Source organism: Geotrypetes seraphini, chromosome 12 (assembly GCF_902459505.1).
Source record: "Geotrypetes seraphini chromosome 12, aGeoSer1.1, whole genome shotgun sequence".
Taxonomy (NCBI): Eukaryota; Metazoa; Chordata; class Amphibia; order Gymnophiona; family Dermophiidae; genus Geotrypetes; species Geotrypetes seraphini.
The window spans coordinates 107,133,476-107,154,447 of NC_047095.1; positions in this window are offsets into that span (position 1 = coordinate 107,133,476).

A 20,972-nucleotide genomic window follows, 5' to 3' on the forward strand; every position below is an offset into this window, starting at 1 on the left:
GGGCCTTAGACACCTGGGCCAATCAGACCTTAGGCCTTTCCCTGGTGCAACCCACATGTACCAAGAAGGGGCAGGCCCATTTTATTCAGATGGAAATTGGCCTGCCGGCCAGACAGAGAGAAGACCCATCTGTCCAGCCTTCAAAAAGATTAGAAGGATGTCTAGTGGGTCTGGGGAGGTTAGGATGGGTTCTAGTATGGGTGGGTGGGGGATGGGGGGTCTGTGGGGCAGCATGACCTATGGGAGTGGGGCGGGTGGGGTTTCCAGCAGGATGTAATGGGCATCCATCCTGCCAGCAATCATTCAGGGGGGAAGGGTGACCACTAAACTTATCATGGCAGGGAGATCCCTTGCTGCGATAAACTCAGTGGCTATGTCTACTTTGACCCAATTCTCTAACTGGCATCTGTAACATGGATGTCGGTTAGAGAATAGAGTTCTTTTCAGGCAGGCTTAGGCTAGATTCTGTATAGGATGTCCATTGGCTTCTGAAACCAGGTATCCTTTACAGAATCTGGGCCTGTGGGTATGGAGATCACTAATACTACTTTTGCTTTGCTAGATGTATGTACAAAGATAGCATGGGAGCATGCCCAGCAACCACAGGGTCAGGAAGATCAGATAACAGACCCAAGAAGGTGACAGTCAGATCCTAAAGAGGAGAAGATAGGCTATAAGGGCCTGGCAAGCAGGAAAGTTTGCCAGTGCTGCATTAGCACACACGATCAAACCCAGCATTACAGAGCCAGGAAGAGAAATGGAGCTCCAGGAGAGTGGCAAAAATTGGTGTTAAAGGGGACAGGAGTGAGCTGGAACAGTTCTCATGCCAGTGCACAAGAGGGAGAAGAAAATGAGCTTGCTTTTAAGGGCTGTAGCTACAGTTTTATCTCCCAAAACTACAAAAAAAAAGTTTTGAGGACAGTTTCAGGGGAGATCTTTGGGTGCAGGTAGGCTGCTGGAGCAGTGTATGCTTGCATGTGTATGAGTGGGTGGGTGTTTATGTGCATTCAAGTTATGTGTGGATGTACTCTAAAACATTTTTGTCAGTTGGGGTTTTGATTCATAGCTGAGTGGATGTTTATAGTTGTGTTCATGTTGTGAGTATTCTTTTTCGGTTTAATTGGTAGAAAATTGAGATTCTGAAGCTAATTTGGTGAGAAACTAATTTAGACTGATGAGTAGTGTATGTTTGAATAATTTTTGAAGAAATTTTCTTGTTCTCTATTAAGTTATCAGAGACTAAGGCCCTCTTTTACTTAGGTGCGCTAACCGATTAGCGCGTGCTAAACCTAACGCACGCATGTTAGTCTATGGACTAGCGCACGCTAATTCGATTAGTGTGCACTAATTGGTTAGCCCACCTTAGTAAAACAGGGGGTAAGTGAGCTCCAGAGACTGCTCTAAGTTTCTGTTAATGTTAGTTAATTTTAAAGGACTGAATAACTCATCCTTCAGCTTAAGAGAGTTTGGTTTGGTGAAGGAGAATTACAGTGCTTTTGAGAAGAACTGAGATAAACTGGATAAGGATTTAATTTCAAAACAGAAGTTGAACTAAAAATGACATTATTTAAAGATGGTCCTTTGGAGGGTTTAAGTGTTAAATAAATGATATAATCTTGTAGAGGATTGAAGAGATTCTTATGAAATTGAAATATTTTGAGACTTAAACTTTTAAAGAAAATTAGAAATTCTTTTTTTTAAAATCTTTATTGATTTTCAAACTTTGACAGTGCAATACAATTAATTGAACATAAAATACTGCATAAAACGCACTATTAATTACACAAGTAATACATAAAACAATAATTTCTCCCACCCTCCTCCCAATTATTAATACATATTATGGGACTACAATATTATAATTAAGTAATTTTAATCCTCAAAATACACTTCCCTCCCCCCACCCACCCACCCTGGATGTGTAAGGAAATCTAAGAAAAGGAGAAATACATGACCATTACTGTGAGATAACAAATGCAGTCAATGGGCTCCACACTTTATTAAATGAATTACTAAAACCCAAACATTCCGCATTCATTCTCTCATATTTATATGTGATACACACATTTGCCCACCAAAATGCGTAATTAAGTCTGTCATGTCTCTTCCAGTTCTGTGTGACCATTTGGACAGTTATTCCCGTCATGATTAAGAAAAGACGGCTTTTATATTTGTCCAAAATAGGCTTAACATGTAGTAACGTACCACAAATTATGGCTTCATAAGTTTAGGGAATAGATGACTCAAGAATAAGATTTATTTGTCCCCAAATTGACTTCCAGAAATTAAGGGCTCCTTTTATCAAGGTAATGTAAGGGGTTAACGCGTGGAATACCGTGCGTTCAACTGCCAGCCGCGCTAGTCGCTAACGCCTCCATTGACGAGGTGTTAGTTTTTAGGCTTGCCGCGGGGATTAGCGCGTGATGAAATGTCTGACGTGCTAACCCCCGTAGCGCGCCTTGATAAAAGGAGCCCTAAGTATCAATGGGCAAAAATATAACAGATGATCCACAGTCCCTATATTAATATGACAATGCCAGCATCTATTAGAAATTATTGTGGTTCAAGATAAAGGAGGGACTAAATTTTTTTTTTAAAAAATCTTCTTTAGAAGGACCAGTTTTGATTTAATTTGAAATTACTGGTAAACAAAGAAGAAAAGTTCAAAACAGAACTGTCATGGAATATTGAGCAACACTGTAAATAGCCTGCCTCTTTCTAACTTAAACTTGGCTACTGTCTGAAGATGACCCAATAATTACCGATCTCTTTCCTGACAATTTCAAAATCCTTACACTAAACCACGAGGGAAAAAAAGGAGGAGGATTAGCAATTCTTCTCAAAGAAGGATTCGAGTTCGAACTTATGGACTCCAAAACATCCAACCAACTAGAAATCCTTGCCTGTAAAATCAGTAACATCCACTTAGAAGATTCCCTCTCATGCATACTATTCTACGTCCCACCGAAAAGTTGGTCAAAAGCCAAAAAGGACTTTTGCGAATTTGTCCTACACAACTCTTTTAGTTCCTCCTACAATATTATCGCAGGAGACATAAACATACATCTCGATGAAGAGGACAACACAGACACAAAAGAATTCAAAAACTTCCTATCCCTACTTAACTACAACCTCCCTCCCTCCGCACAAACTCACGAAAAAGGCCACCATCTAGACGTAGTAGCCATGTGCACAAAGGAACTCCCAGACTTATTACCTGGAGGCACCTGGTGCCACGACATCTGGTCCGATCACTTCACTTTCTACTTCAAGCTAATCTGGTTCCAACGAAAACAAATTACCCATCCAAAAATTAAAAAAGAATATCTCACGAGAGGCCACATCAACCCAGATAACTACTGGGCGCAATATAAACTTCAAGCAGAGGTAAAGGAAGAAGCTGATTTTTGGGATCACTGGACCACTACCAGCACCTCTATTTTAGACAACATTGCACCTAAACATACCAGTAAAAGTAATGCAAATAAACATAACAAATGGTTCGACATCGATCTCCTAAAAATGAAACAGTTAGCCAGACGTCTAGAAAGAAAATGGAAAAAAACAGGAGATTTATCAGACCGTAACATTTGGAAAGCCAATATAAAAACCTACAAACTACTAATAAAAGATAAACGCAAAGCATTTTACTCAAACAAAATCAATTCATCCTGCAACAACTCACGAGGTGTTAATACAAAAGAGCTGTTCAATCTGGTTACTAACCTATTTGACACCACCCGCTACACTCTACCCACACACAACTCTAAATTACCCTCAGTGAACGACCTAGCCCTGCACTTTGATTCAAAAATTAAAAAACTAAGAAACAATTGCCCAACAGAAGAACCTAATGAACACCATATAGCTAACACACAAGGAAATGAAACCCCTGCAGACATGTTCTGGGATTCATTTCAAGACATAGATTGGAATAACTATACCAAATTATACAACAAATACTCCAAATCATACTGCTTCCTGGACTCATGTCCCCCGGAAATCATGAAAGCAGCACCACTTGTATTTAAACTATCTCTACTGCACTACTTAGCCCATAACCTGAAAAATGGAAAACTCCTCACCAACAAAGGCCACATAATAATAACCCCTATCCTAAAAAATAGCAAAGAATCGTCAGCCCTAGTTTCCAATTACAGACCAATTGCTTCCATACCGCTCTTTGTAAAGATCATGGAGGGGCTGGTACACTCCCAATTAATGGAATATCTAGACCAGTTCTCACTCCTTCATGAGACTCAATCCAGCTTTAGACCGCTTTTCAGCACAGAAACAGTAATTGCGGCCATATTAGATTACTTGCACCTACTTTTAAGCAAAGGTCTCAGTGCCATGATCATGCAATTCGACATGAGCTCTGCCTTTGACCTTGTAGACCATGCAAATTTGCTACAGTGTCTAGACGCTATTGGCATCAGAGGCGAAGTGCTAAACTGGTTTCATGGTTTCCTTTCGTCCCGAACCTATCAGGTTCGCTTCAACAATGACCTCTCCAACACCTGGAGCAACCCATCCAGCGTTCCGCAAGGGTCCCCACTATCCCCTCTGCTTTTCAATATCTACATGACCTCACTGAGCGTTCAATTAACCCAGCTGGGGATAAAATTATTCAGTTACGCTGATGACTTCACAATTATTATCCCATTTGCCAACTCTATCTCGGAAACAATTCCAAAAGCATCAGAAGCCATAAACTTGATGGAACATTAGACGACAAACTTCAAACTCAAGCTCAATACTGAGAAAACAAAATTCTTTGTCGCTTCACCGCACCCTCCTGACACCAAAACCCCACTAGACATCAACAAACATAACTACCCCATACAGCCCACCATTAAAATACTGGGTGTAACTCTGGACCAATGCCTCACCATGAAAGATCAGGTGGACTCCATAATCAAAAAGAGTTTTTTCACCTTCTGGAAACTTAAATCCATTAAAGCATACTTTGATAACTCTGTCTTCAGAATCTTGGTACAATCCCTCGTATTAAGTCAACTCGACTACTGTAACATCGTCTACTTATCAATCCCCTAAAAGAATATGCGACGATTGCAACTAGTGCAAAACACTGCGGTCAGACTAATCTTCGGTCTAAAGAAGTTCGATCACGTGACGCCATACTTCAAACAGCTACACTGATTGCCGATGGAAGCTCGTGTAAAGTTTAAGTTCGCCTGCCTCTGTTTTAAAGTTTTCTACGGTCTAACCCCTAAATACATCACTGACCTATTCTCCTTCTCAGCCAACTCACACTTCGTTTCTCCCCCGGATAGAGGATGCAAACTAAAAAAACACCATGAGCATCTTCTCTCACATCAGGCTGCTCTATGGGGTAAAGACCTAGAACAACTCCTATTGCCCACCACTTATGAGATATTCAGGAAACGCATCAAAACCCACCTATTCCCGAAAGACCTAGACAGCTGACCCACTTCCCTCTTTCCCCTCTCTTGCCCTTTCTCCCAATTGTTCCCCACATCCCTTAAGTTAATTCAACTTGTACGTCAACTCAACTTGTACCCCACTAATCTTTTGTAAACCGCATAGAACTTAACGGTATTGCGGTATATAAACTGTTATTATTATTATTATTACTGCAGTACTACAGAGACAGACCCCCCTCTTTTACTAAGGTGCGCTATGCTTTTTAGTGCACGCTAAATAATAGTGAACACTAAATGCTAATGCGTGCATGTTATCCTATGGACATGTTAGGGTTTAGCATGCATGTAGATTTAGCATGCGATAAACGCGCGCTAAAATGCTTAGCACACCTTAGTAAAAGAGGGCCAGAGGGAAGCAGTGTTCCAAAACTGATAACTTTTAAGTGAGATTGCTGACATCTAAATTGAATTGGTAAAGCCTTTGAAAGAGAATGATCACCAACACAGCTCATGGAGGGTGGTTTAGAATAGGGATTAAGTGGCTTGCAGGTTAATCTTCGGGCTTATAACACTGGATGAGCCACCGAAGATTGGATTGGGGGGAAAGGGTTAATTAATAGGATAGTAGGAGAATGGGTAGTGGGTTGTTAGACAAGTTAGGTAAGGGGAAGAATGTGGAAGTAAGAGGTTTAGGGATAGGTGTAGGAGAGAGAGTGAGGATTGGCTGGGGAAGGGGCTCTATGATTGGAGAAATTTTGTGAGGAGAATTTAGCGGGCAGTGGAGCATTAGGGTTTGAAGGGAGTGTGGAAAGGTTAGGGTTGGTGGGGAAAATTTTCCCACCCCTCCCTTCCCTCTTTTGAGGTCCTCTCTTGGGAGGGTTTTGTTTTTGGGGGTGGGTTGGGGAGGTTGGGTTGGTCGCAGTTTTGTTGGCGGAAAACAATTTTGGATCAGTGTGGCTATGCAACAGATTTGGTGACTAAATTTTGTTAACTGCTCATGTGCGATACCGCCATGGGTGGCAGCTGGACTCTGCAGCACCGCGAGTCTTGCCGAAAGGGAAGTGGGGAATGGGGAGAATTTTGGAAGAGGGGCTAGTTTGACACGAGTAGCTCCAGAATTTTGAGAATAAGCTACACTGTATTGGAAATGTTATAAGTTGCTTTATTAAGGTTTGTTCTTAATGACAATAAAGCTGCGGCCCATTTTTTGCCAATATATGTGAGTTGTGTATTTTTTTGAACAATCTAAGCGAAGTGCGAATTCCAGTGTTATATGTTATTTTACTTTATACTAGCAAGTTTTACACATCTTTGCTGTCCAATAAGACACTAATTAAGACTGCTGCAGAAGGAGTTAGGGTTTTGCCTCCCTTTATTTTAAGAAAGGATAGTTGGTGGTCTGGTCCAGATCCTGAGTGGAGCACCTGAGCAGTGGCTGGAAGAGAACATCAATCTATACCATGTAAGAAAATGATGAGGGCCCAAGTGCATTTTTAAAAAATTATTATTTTGTAAGTCTGCTGCTGATTCCCCGTGATTTTTATTGCTTTTTCTTTATCCCTTTCAGCATTTCTAATTATCAATCATGCTCTCACCAGAGACATAGCTTCAGAATCAGTCTTTCTTTTTTTTCAGTAAAGGTCTCTGAGACGTCAGTATTTAATAGGTCATACCATTTTATTGGGCAATGCCAGTGCTTTATATTGATATAGCTTTCCACTCTACTTGATATAATAACATATCCCTTTGGTTATATACACTTTTAGTTTCATTTTATGCACGTGGAGGGGCATAATCAAAAAAAGCGTCAAAGTCCCCTTTTGGCCTAAGTCCCTAAACGTTCAACCCAGAAGCAAGGAAAGTATCCATAACCAAAACAAATGTCCATGTTTTGATTATGGCCTTCCCCTGCCTAAACGCCCAATCTCCACTACGTCTAAAAGTACTCCCACAGCACGTCTACACTTTTAAGCCATAATGAAACAAAAAAATGTCTAAGCCAAAAACGTCCAACAGAAGGGCTTTTAGGCTATTCTGATTGGCCCAGGCGCCTTAGGCCCCCACCAGTAGACGGGGCTTTGGTACCGCTGGGCCAATCCGGCCCCATTCTTCGGTGGCCTGCATGCTGGACGGACGGGTTTGGCACCCGTCTGTCCGGCCAATGACGAAAAGGTACGAGGAAGGGGGTGGGGTTGGGGGGGTCATGGGGTCGTCCGGGGGGGGTCGCGGGGCGGCTGGGGGGGCCGATCGGGGGTTCTGGGGGGGCGGACATTGGGGAGGAGGGGGGGTTCGTCGAGGGCAGGAGGGCCTGGGATCCCTCCTGCCCGTAATGTAGTGGGGGGTTGGGGTAAGGGGGTCGCCTGGGCCAGGAGGGCTTGGGCTTCCCTCCTAGCCCGAACATGTTGGGGTGTAGGGGGGTCGCCTGGGCCAGGAGGGGTTGGGCTCCCTCCTGGCCCAATCGAGTCGGGGGGGTCGCGGCTTCAACAGGGCAAGAGGGCTTGGCCTCCCTCTTGCCCCGATGTTGTTTGTGGGGGGGAGTGATCCATCGTGGCAGGAGAGATGCCTCATCTCCCCTACCGCGATGCCATCACTCCTCTACCGGAACTGCTGCGGGTTGCGGCAGTTCGGGTAGAGGAGTGATGGCATTGCGGTAGAGGAGATGAGGCATCTCTCCTGCCACGAGGGTTAGGTTGCTGGGCCGCTGAACTGATGGCGCCAACGGCCATCAGCTCAGCAGCCCATTTTTCGGCATTTAGACCTGGTTTTATTTCGTCTAAGTGAAAAAGGTCTAAGTGCCAACTAAACTGTATTGATTATACCTGTTGTACGGCTAGGTGTAGGTCGGCCCACCTCCCGCCAACTGCCCGCCCTTTCCCCTCCTCTAAACACACCTCTTTTCTCTCTGTGCGTTTAGAGGCAGGGGAAAGGCCTAAGTTGGTTTTAGATACGTCTAAAAACCAGCTTTGGTTATGGGTACTTGGATCAGGCTTTTTGATCGTCAAAGTAGCCATTTAGGACACTTTTTAGATGTTGTTTTTTTTTATTATTACCCCCCATTGTATTTGATTATTTGCATTTTTTTCTGTTAACAATATGACATGATGTTCATAAGATTTATTGTCCTTTGCAATGTTCTAGTTGTGCTGTATAATATCATTGTTTTAACCCAATGCATGATGCTTTTTAAAGATGATAAAAACATTTTTTCATTATTATCTTTTTAAAAAAAGGTTAGAAAGGCTATTTGATCATATCTCACTCCATTGGTATGTAGTCTCCTTTTTTAATATTATTTTTGTAAAATATATCACATCCAGCATGACTATGCACATAATAATGGGGGTGCATTTTATTCCTACTGTTATCCATGGTATGCACATTCTTTTTGTATTTTTCTCTCTCATCTAATTTCTCCATATCTATGTATGCTCTCTTTTACACTTTTATTTTCTTTGTCACCATCTCTTTGCTCTTCATTTCTTTGTTTATTTATTGTGTATTACTTGATTATAATTTGTAGGACCCCTGAGGAAGGTAGATAGTGTTGTTAAGCCTTTTTCTGAAGAAATAATAAAGAAGGTTTTTCCATTGCTGGTTTCCACAGTTTTTGTCTCCTTTAGAAGTGTAACATGCTCAACAGGTGCCTACTAAACCCCTCTTTTACTAAGGTGCGCTAACTGATCAGCACGCTAAATGCTAACAAGTCCACAGACTAGCATGCATGCATTAGCGTTTAGCATGCGCTAAATCGATTAGCGCATGCTAATTGGTTTGCGCACCTCAGTAAAAGAGGGCCAAAGTGCACAGATCAGACCAAAGGCACAAGACCTGTTCTTTGTACAAGTAATAGGAATTTTGACAGATGCTGGAAAGGGGAAAATTGAGAAAGACAGTGGATCTGGGGAAGGGGAGAATTGCAGTACCATTGGAGAGGCAGTAGAGAGATATTATTCTGGGGTGGGGTACAGGAGAAAGGGTAAAGAAGGAAAAGGAGCTGGATGGGGTAGAATATGGGTACAGGGATATAAGAATGGCCTTGGAGGCATGGGATAGGGATTGAGATTGGGATGATAGGGTGATGAGATTCAGAAGATGGTATATGATGGCTAATGAGGTACAGAGGATGGTAAGAAGACTAAGAAAATTAGTGAAAGATGAGGCAGGGAACAGCAGGGGTGGGACTGGAACAAAATTGGAAGCAGAGGCAGGGCATAGTGGGGCAGGGTAATGGGAGGTGCTATGGCAGGGAAATAGGAAAGGCCAGGGACAGGGTCATGTGCCCTTTTTTTGCCTACACAAAATATGGCAACCTTAATGCTGAATGAAGCACACTTGGGTGGTAGCAGCATCTTTCCCTTTAAGATGACAGTGTTATCCCCCAAATTTGTCCCCATCTCAAAATTACCAAAATATAGGAAAACGGTCTTATTATAAGGCACCATGTCCCTTGCAACACCATGTATAATTTGAACAGAACAGAAAGAGTAGGGGGCTAGATGTATGTACAGCAAGGTTTGAAAGGTGACATTCTCCTTTGCCTCTTGCTTGTGGGCAGTGCTGAGGTCACCTATCCCCCATTCTGACTCCTCTCACGGGTCTGGAGGACTTGTATCTCTACTGAACTCTACATCAGTACCAAATTGAGACCTGCCACCTGCTATTGCTTTCCCCTTTGTATTCCTGTGGATTTCCTTCTACTTGTACTTCAGATCCTGTTATGGAAAACAGATTTCATCTGGTGGCAGATCCCAACCCATGCTTTATGTTTGGTATAGGTGCTGAGCTGTTGTCTTCCATCACCTTAGAGAGAGCTCAACCCCCTTTTGAGTAAGGCTTCTAGGAATTCTTCTCTAATGATCTCAGCTAACAATTCCCGGGGATCTCCTAAGTGAGGCTGAAGCCACTGCTCTGCTAGTCAGCACAGGCATTGTATCAGTGCCTTTGGGTGTTCTCACTGCAGCATATGGGTCTCTCTAAACTGCTGGTGATAGTACTACTCCCAGAAAAAGGCCTAAAGTTTCAAGGATATGGTTCTTAACCATGTTGTACTCTGTTACATGCTCAGAGCTTAGGGTCTGTTATGCAGAGATCCTTCCCCACCAGACAAGGTGCTAGCATTATAGTTCACTGACTTTTGGGCCATCCAGCTTCTGTAGCCACCCATTTAAAATTATTTTTAAAAATCAGCAGCAGCGTCCTGTGGACCCATCTTAGATAAAGTCAAGTATTGTAAAGCGTTTGGTCCTACCGGACTCAAGGCAGCTCCCGGTTGTGCATTAGTCCCCATAGGCGCTTGTAGACTCCCGGTTACACCCAGTCCAGTGGTCCATATTTGCTCATTCACCATCTTAATTAGCTCATCATGTCTGTCTGTGCAGCTTCCAGACTGGTGTGCTAAATGTCCTGGTTGGACCAGATTACTGCCCATAGATCCTCTGTAAGCTGTTGACATCCAGTGTCCAGCATGGCAGCCAATTGTGCATACTCCATCACTGTACCTGAAAAGAAAAACAAACAGAAGTGCAGCAAGTGTGGCTCTTAGGTAGACAGATCCCCCCTTTCTTCCTCCTCAATGGAATCCTCTCATCTACGTCCATTATTTTCTCAAGTGGATGGCAGAAAAAATGGTGTTGCAGTATTGATCAAAAAACATCCAGATATAACTGCCGACTCTCAATATTCTGACCCAGAGGGCAGAAGGATTAAAATTAATTTTTCTGTTAAAAGCCTGAAATTGACCAACATTAATATCTATGCCCCAAACAGAGATGATCCTGAATTATTTGATGTTCTTGCTTATCTTATCATCGGTGAGGGTAAAACCCCATGTATAATTGTGCTATTGCAAGTCTTAGCAGTAATGCCTTAATCCTCTTTGTCTCCTGAACATAATAAGTTACTGTCTTTAATGTTGCAACTAGCAATTAAGCTTATATTACAACATTGGAAGGATGCCTCGTTTGTCACAACATGTGGTGGAATTTAATATGTCTTAAAGCTAAATATGAAAGAACTCCAGCCATCAGGAATAGAACAGGAATAGAATGAAACAATTTGGACCAATATACTGGAGATTTCTATAATGCCGTACTAAAAACCATGAAACCTTTTCTGTATTATGCATCTATTGTTAATAATTGTGGCAGATAGCACATCAATACATTTTTCTTCTATTATTGTTGTTGTAACAACATATAGATTATATATTCCACTTGTTACCTATGTTAAATATTACAAAATACCAATTAAAATTATTGAACTAAAAAAAAACCCAAACCTACTGAGGAACAAGATAGCCTCAATAATATGGACTAAAATAGTAGAATAATTTCCTGTGTACTTTTGTTTTCTTTGTTTATATATTTACATTTTGCTTGGATTTTGTCATGATATGTAACATGTGGATGAATTTGGAAAGAAGGAATGGTGAATATATTTACATTGGTGTGATATACAGGCTTCCATCACAGATGGAAGAAGTAGATAGAGATTTAATACTGCAAACAAGGTTTAGTTTAGTTTATTTTAGATAGACCAGAAAGCAGCTTAAGGTTTAATCTGTAGTTGGAGATTATAGCACAGAAGCTGCTAGCTAGATTTATTGAGAATATTTAGATTTTTTAAAAAGGGGAAAAGGTGGTAGATCCATCATTACCCTTTGATTTTATTCTTAAATATCTTGACTGACTGTAAATAGATTTTGCTACATGAAATATTTTTTTCTCTTGATTTGAGCACTAACTTTAATATTTAAATTATTAGGATTTAAAATGCTTATTTATTTAATTTAAGGCTTTGAGAACAAACTTGATTATTTATTTAATGATCAGTATAGCTTGCTGGGCCAATGCTTCCAGACAGATTTGCTAGGGCATCAGGCCACCAAGTGGTATAAATTAATATCGGAATATTTGAATAAGAAACCAAAAACGAGCCTAAGGGATATTTGGAGCATTGAGATAAAGCAAGAGATTTCTGCTACTCAATGGCCATGAATTTGGTCTTGGAGGATGAGATGTACAGCATCAGCATCTATGAGACAAATTTGGGTTTTTCTGTTATATAGGATTTTTTGGACCCCTGTTCGTTTGCAAAAATTAGATAGTTCAAAGTCTAATAGATGCTGGCATTGTCAACTTGATATAGGGACGTTGGATCACATGTTGTACTATTGCCCCTTAATACTTGGCTTCTGGAAGTCGATATGGGTTACAAATAATATGATACTGGATACTTCCATTCTAATGTCATATGATATTGTACTATTCTGAATTGTATTACAACCCAAGTCTCCAATTTCTGCAACTAAGACTAAACTACTTCTTGTTATGACTGGGATTGCTATACAGATGATCACAAAAAATTGGAAGAATTGTGAGAGACTGAATCATACCTTTTGGTAGGAATCTCTGTGCTTAATCTATCGATATGAACATATGAATTCGGAACTAAGTGGTCATTGTAAAAAATTCAATGAGATTTGGGGCCCATTAGCAAATTTTGTTACCACCAATCAATAGTACAAGCCTTCCATCCGGCATGGGCGGGAGGGGGGGAAGATATTGGTATATCACTATTTGTTATCACTAAATGCTGTTGTATATCACTAAGTGCTGTTTTATTGTGCCAATTGTTGTATTTTTGTATGTACTTTGTGTATGTTTTAAAATGAATAAAGATATATAATTTTGGTATTTAAAAACTGTTGATTGTTTCTCTAGAACTGAACACAACTTATTATTTAATTATTAGAAATTAACTTTAAGAACTGTTTGCTTATAGTGTGGTGTAACTTTTCTGTCTTCTAACTTAGCTCCCTCCCCCACTTAAAAAACAAACAAAAAACCAATCCTTCCCTCCTTTTCTTTTTCTGCTTAGAACTCTTCTGACTAACTTTTGTCTTTCATACTGCAAGCAAAGTTTATTTTATTTTATTTTACATAGTCAGCCCAGAAAGCTGTTTAAGGTTTATTCTGTAGTTGGAGATTATAGCACAGAAGCTGCTAGCTAGATTCACTGGGAATATTTAGAGGTCCTTTTATTAAAGTACGCTAGCCAATTTAGCGCGCGTTAATCGATTTAGCATGCGCCAATGGCTAGCGAGCGCTAAACGCTAATACATCCATAGGGGACCAGTTAGATTTTTTTTTTAAAGGGAAAAAGGTAGATCCAGCAGAAATTGAATCATAGTGTTTGCTAGGCCCTGCTATAGAACTGCTGATAGGGATCTTTGTGAGTCACCCGCCCCATACCCCATCCTCCCAGTGTCTGCAACTCATATATAGACAGCCCAATAATCAAGAAGTCTCAGTCAATCCCAGTTCCAGCCAACCAAGATGAATTTCATTCAGTGCAATCATTGTGGTACTTTAGTTCCCAGGCACACAATCTGGAGGCTCTAGGCTTGCCCCATTTGACGTCAACTTGCTAGTATCAAAGAGGAGCTCTGCAAACTTAAGCAAGAATTAGAGGCTATTAAAGCAGCTACAATCACCCCACACAAACATTCCAGTTTACCACCACTGCCCCAAATAATAAAACAACCCAGGAATAAATGGAGCACAGTTGGCTCAGGTAGACTGTAGCATAAGAACATAATAATAGCCTTAATGGGTCAAACCAATGGTCCATCAAGCCCAATAGCCTGTTCTCATGTTAGCCAATCCAGGTCACTAGAACCTGGCCAAAACCCAAGGTGTAGCAATATTCCATGCTATCAATACAGGGCAAGCAGTGGCTTCCCTCTTGTCTTTCTCAATAACAGACTATGGACTTTTCCTACAGGAACTTGTCCAAACCTTTCTTAAAACATTACATTACATTACTGATTTCTATTCCGCTTGTACCTTGAGGTTCAAAGCGGATTACACAGGAAGAGAAGTGGACATTTCCAGGAGGGTACATGACATTGGAGAATACAGGTTGAGGGTATAGACTTAATAACAGAATGAGTGTATAGACATAATAACATTGGAAGGTAAATCTGGTTACATTACATTACATAGCAGATTGTCCGTTTCCATATGTTGGTAGGTAATCGGTTTCGGAAGATGATTTAGGTTCCATTTTTTTTTTTTTTTTTTATTGGTCGATTGAGGGTATGGTGTCAGGGAGTGCATAGAACCTTGTCGGTGTAAGTGGAGGAGGAGAGGGAGATTAGGAAGATTGTAATGGTATTGAACAGTAGTGTTTTGATTTCTAGGGGGAGAGGAGAGGGAGGTTAGGTAGTTTGTATATACTTTTTGAATAGCAGCGTTTTGATTTCTTTACGGAATGCTTTGAAGTCGGATGTTGAGGTTAATATCCTGGTAATGGAGGGTTCGAGTTTTGCTGCATGCGTTGCTATGAGGTTATCGTAAAGCTTTTTACGATGAGTGCCATTGAGTGGTGGGTATGAGAATGGTGTCAGTGTTCTTCTTGTTCTGGGTGGAAGGTTATAGTTTAGGCGATCGTTTAGATAGGCAGGTGCAGTACCGTTGATTACTTTGAAGATTAGACAGTATAGTTTGAATTGAATTCTGGCTCGAATCGGTAGCTAATGTGAGTCTAGGTAGGCATTGGTGATGTGATCAAATTTTCCGAGGGAGTAGATTAGTCTGAGGGCTGTGTTCTGAACGGTCTGTAGTTTTTTGATCATGTTTGTAGGGCATGGTAGATATAGGATATTGCAGCTACACTATCCACTCTTACCACATCCTCTGGAAATGCATTCCAGAGCTTAACTATTCTCTGAGTGAAAAAAAATTTTCCTCCTATTGGTTTTAAGAGCACTTCCCTGTAACTTCAAGTGTTCCCTAGTCTTTGTAACTTTTGACAGAGTGAAAAGTTGATCCACTTGTACCCATTCTACTCCACTCAGGATTTTGTAGACTTCAATCATATCTCCTCTCAGCCAACTCTTTTCCAAGCTGAAAAACCCTAACCGTTTTAGTCTTTCCTCATATGAGAGGATTTTCATCCCCTTTACCATCTTGGTCACTTTTCTTTGAATCTTTTCTAGTTCCACTATGGGCTCCTTTTACGAATGTACGCTAGCGGTTTTAGCGCATGCATTGGATTAGCACGTGCTATAGTGTGCGCTAGCCGAAAATCTACCACCTGCTCAAAAGGAGGCGGTAGCATGCATGGGAATTTAGTGTGCGTTATTCCGCATGTTAAGGCCCTAGTGCGGCTTTGTAAAAGTAGCCCTATATCTTTCTTGAGCTAAGGAGATCAGAATTGAATGCAATACTCTAAATGAGGTCGCACCACAGAGCAATACAGGGGCATTATAACATTCTTAGTCTTGTTAACCATCCCTTTTTTAATAATTGCAAGCATCCTATTTGCTTTTTTTGGCTGCTGCCACACATTGGGTGGAAGGTTTCATTGTATTGTTTATAATGATACCCAGATCTTTTTCTTGGGCACTAACCCCCAAGGTGGACACTAGCATCTAGTACCTGTGATTCAGGTTATTCTTTCTAATGTGCATCACTTTGCATTTGTCTACATTAAGTTTAATCTGCCACTTGGACGCCTAATCTTATAATTTCTTAAAGTCTGCCTGAAATTTTTCACAATCCCCAAGCGTTTTAACAACTTTGAACAGTGTTATCTACAAATTTAATCACCTCACTTGTCATTCCAATTTCCAGATCATTTATAAATAAGTTAAATAGTATAAATGGTCATTTTTCTCAATGGAGGAGAGTAAACAGTGGAGTGCCGCGATGGGCCTTGGAGAAACACTAACAGCATGGGTAGAAGACTGGCTTAGCGGCAGACTCCAAAGGGTGATGGTAAACGGTACTTCCTCAAAAACGTCATAAGTGACCAGTGGAGTACCGCAGGGCTCATTCTTGGGCCCGATACTATTCAAAATCTTTGTAAGGGATCTGCCTCAGGGACTTCGAGGCAAAATTACATTATTCGCTGAAGATGCTAAACTATGCAACATTGTGGGCAGCGCAGCAGAACCTAATGGTGCAACCATGCCCGACACCATGAAACAGGACCTACTTTTACTAGAACAATGGTCCAGTACTTGGAAACTGAATTTTAATGCCAAAAAAATGTAAGGTAATGCACCTTGGTAACAGAAATCCATGCAGAACGTACATCCTGAATGGTGAAAACCTTACAAGAACTGCAGCAGAACGGGACTTGGAAGTAATCATCCGGGATGACATGAAAGTTGCCCAATCAGGTGGAGAAAGCGTCAGCAAAGGCCAGGACAAATGCTGGGAATGCATTAGAAGAAGCTTTATCAGCCGAAAGCCTGAAGTTATACTGCCGTTATACAGATCCATGGTGAGACCTCACCTGGAAGTACTGTGTTCATTTTTGGAGGCCACATTATCAAAAAGGATGTGAAGAGAATGGAGTCAATTCAGCAAATGGCCACTAGGATGGTCTCAGGACTCAAAGATCTCCCATATGAAGAACGTCTGAAAAGGGCTACGCTTATATTCTCTCAAAGAGTGCAGAGAAAGGGGGGAACATGATAGAAACATTCAAATACATCACGGGCCGCATTTAGGTGGAGGAAGAAATCTTTTATCTTACGGGTCCCACGGTGACAAGAGGGCACCTGCTAAAGCTCAGGGGGGGAAGATTTCATGGGGACACAAGGAAATATTTCTTCACCGAAAGGGTTCTTTCCCCTTATATATCGAAAGAATGGCTTAAAGTTTTTTGCCTCCTTGGCTATTTTTTCCTCATAGTCTCTTTTGGCTTCTCTTACCGCCTTATGCCACTTGCTTTGATGTTTGTGCTTTTTCCAGTTTTCATCTGTTTTTGTCCTTTTCCATTCCTTAAATGAAGTCTTCTTAAAGGAGCGATTTAAAGGAGCGATTGTAAAGGCGACAAACTTTTTTTGTGAGGCAAGTAAATAAAAGTAAGAGGAAAAGAAGGCTGCTTTGGTTCTCAAAAGTAATAGCTGAGATGGTAAGGAATAAGAGATTAGCTTTCATAAACTACAAAAGATCACAGAAAGAGGAAGACAGGCAAAAATATTTGGAAAAGTTAAGAGAGGCTGATCATTAAGTCAGGAAAGCAAGAAAGAAAAAATGGAATGGAAGAAAAAATAGCTGACACAGTAAAACAGGGAGACAATACATTTTTTAGATATGTTAGTGATAAGAAGAAATGCAAGAGTGGCATTGTGAGACTCAAAGGTGAAGGGGAAGAATATGTAGAAGCTGATAAAGAAAAGGCCATATTGCTAACAAAATATTTCTGTTCTGTGTTCATAGCTGAAGCGCCAGGGGTGGGGCCACTGAAACCAATGTGAATAGGGATGGAAGAATAATAGACGCTGATCAATTTTCAAGGGTTGTGCTTGTGAGGAGCTAGCTAAAATAAAAGTGACAGAGGGTAGTGATCAATGGATATCGTTCTGAGGAAAGGGAATGGTGTGACTAACATGAAGAAAGATCTGGCAAAGCTTGAAGAACAGTCTGAAATTTGGCAGCTAAAATTTAATGCTAAGAAATGCAATGTCATGCATTTGGGATGTTAAAACCCAAAGGAATGGTACAGTTTATGGGGCGAAGAACTTTATGTGTACGACAGAAGAGTGGGACTTGGGTGTGATTGTATGTAATGAACTTTAAGGTGGCCAAACAGGTTGAAGAGGTGACAGAAAAAGCTAGAAGGATGCTAGGGTGCATAGGCATAGGTATGGCCAGTAGTAAAAAGGAGGTATTGATGCCCCTGTGTAAGACTCTGGTAAAACCTTATTTAGAATATTGTATACAATTCTGAAAACCACACTTTCAAAAAAGATATAAAAATGATGGAGTCAGTCCAAAGGAAGGCTTCAAAAATGGTGAATGGTCTTTGTCATAAGGTGTGAAGACAGTGAAATCCACATGGCTGACCCAAGGGTTATCTGGTATCATAGGTTACCCTCAGACTTATGTCCTCATACCTCACCTTTAATCCCAGGGTTTGTTCAAGGCCTAACCCTCATACATACCAACAGAAATACCTTCAAATATGTGTCTGCTTTGAATATGAATGCAATTACAGAACAATCAGTCACCATTGGCTTTATTTAAAATGAGTTGTTATTTTAATCTTATGAAAATAATATAATATTCTGACTTTTTAAGTCCTTACACGTCTTGTTAGATATTTCTTGTTGTTCATCTCAGGCCTCAGAAGGATCATGTAGCATTTTGGGATAAAAATGCACCCAAGCAGTCCTGCACTGGAGGTCAAGATAGCAAATATCTCCACTGCCACCATGTATTTACCTCTGGTACTCAGGTATGTTGGTATAAAAGCAACCCAGACACTACAGAAAACCACCATACTGAAGGTGATGTGTTTGGCCTCATTGAAAGTGTCAGGTAGATTTCTTGCAAGGAAAGCAACAACAAGGCTTATACAAGCAAGCAATCCCAAGTAACCCATGACACAATAAAATGCAGTTATTGACCCCTCATTACATTCAATTACTATTGTTCCAATTTCTGAGTCACTGTTATGATATGGGAATGGGGGAGAAGTACACAGCCAGACAAGACATAGAAAGGCTTGAAGAAGAGAACAGCAAAGGACTGTAGAATTTGACAAACTGGAACCCATCCAATTTCGTAGCTTGCTTTTGGGCTTGGTGGCTTGGAAGGCAATAACCACAGTGATGGTTTTGCAAGTACTAAGGAGTTTAAATTTAGAATGATGTCTTTGTTATTTACGTGATCTAGCATTTATTAGGGTGATGGATAGTTTTTGTTGTTGTTGTTGTAGGTGTGTACGGATAACGTGACCATTTTTTTTTTTTTTCTTAAAATGGGAAAGGGTGACTGGAGGGCTAGGCTATATAATAATGAGAGTGTAGGGGTGGGTGGGAGGCCATGGGCTTTAGGGCACAGTGTGACTGTGGAGAATATCTCAAAGGTTTTCCTAACAGTTAGCATATACTTTGTCAGGGAGCATTGCTCCAGAAGTGATTGCTACTAGTTGAAGAAGCAAAGGTAGAAAAAAAAGTTTAGAGTTGTTATCCAAGTGAGGAAGCTGACAGGTGAATATAATCAGAACAGGAGGATTTATAGTAGAATGGCTGAATTAAGTCTTTAAGCAATTTTTTCCCCTTATGAAGAGCAGACAGAGCCATTCTGATGTTACTTCTCAACTGCCAATAAAAGGAGAGAGTGTTGGGAGATATTTTTGGTATGGTGCTTCTTAGTATTTTTGGTTCATGCTACTCCATATTTGATTGTACAGAAAATAGATATTATGTAATCCTTATTTATTTTGCTTACTATATCTATATTTGTTGAAAAAAACAAAAAAAAAATCAGTTTACAATAAATAATTTTTTTTCTATTTGTGGCTAAAATTGAAAATGTACGATATAAAATAGAGAATGACACGGTGAAAAAATTGGTCCCCGTCACCGCCCCGTCCCCGTCTCACCATCCTCTGCACCGCCCCGTCACCCGCCATTCCCTTCACCGCCCCGTCACCCGCCACTGCCACCCCATTCACCGCCCCGTCACCGCCACTGCAACCCCATTCACCGCCCCGTCACCGTCACCGCTGCATACATAAAAGCCTCAAACGGGTACGATTTTATATATTTTTCTTTATTTACGTATAAAGGAAACATTCTTTAAAACTTTAAAACTTTAAAACTTAGTTAAATATTAGTTAATAACTATACAAAAACAAACACGACATGTACTTTTAATGCTTACAATGTTAGCCTACATGGTAAGTAGACGCGGCCGCTGTACCTAATCGCGGCAAAGATCTCCCTGCCGTGATTAGCATAGTGACCACGGCTACGGCTGCAAGTCTCCCCTCACCCCAGCGATCACGACAGGAGGGCACCCAACCCCTCCTGTATGCTTCTCCTCTGATCCTCCTTCCCTCAACCAAGCATCTCTCTCTCTCCCTCCATGAGTCCAACTTTTCACTCTCTGCGCTCTCCCCCTTCCCCAGTGTAACATTTCTCCTTCCCTCCTTTCTGTCCTCCCCATCCATCTTGCCTTCTCCATGAGTCCAACACTTTCTGCCTCCTGCACACTTTCTCTCTCTGTCCTTGCCTCTTCCCTCAGTGGTATCCCTCCTTCGCACCCCACAACCCAACATGCTCTCTCCCCATGCACCATCTCACCTTCCCCTCCAGTGTGTAGCACCTTTCCTTTCCCTACTTTTCTGCCAGGTTCAGCAGTACCTCTTCTCCCTTCCTTTTACTTCCCCCTTGTCCAGCAGTACCCCTTCTCCCTTCCCTGTTCCCATTGTCCAGCAGTACCCCTTCTCCCTTCCCTGTTCCCATTGTCCAGCAGTACCCCTTCCCTCCTGTCCAACAGTATCCTTTCTCCCTTCCTTCTTCCCCTCCTCCCCTTGTCCAGCAGTACCTGGTGTACACTGGGCAGGAAGAGAAGCTCCGGCATCAGCGTCAGCTGACTAGCAACTTCCTGCAGCTGCATCTTTTGCTGGGACTCCTGTCTTCGTGTATCCGGCAGATATGCGAAGGCAGGTGTCCCATACGATGGGGGGTTGCTAGTCAGCTGACGCCGGAGATTCTCTTCTTTCCCAGTGTGCAAGATTGCGCCAGCGTCAGCTGAT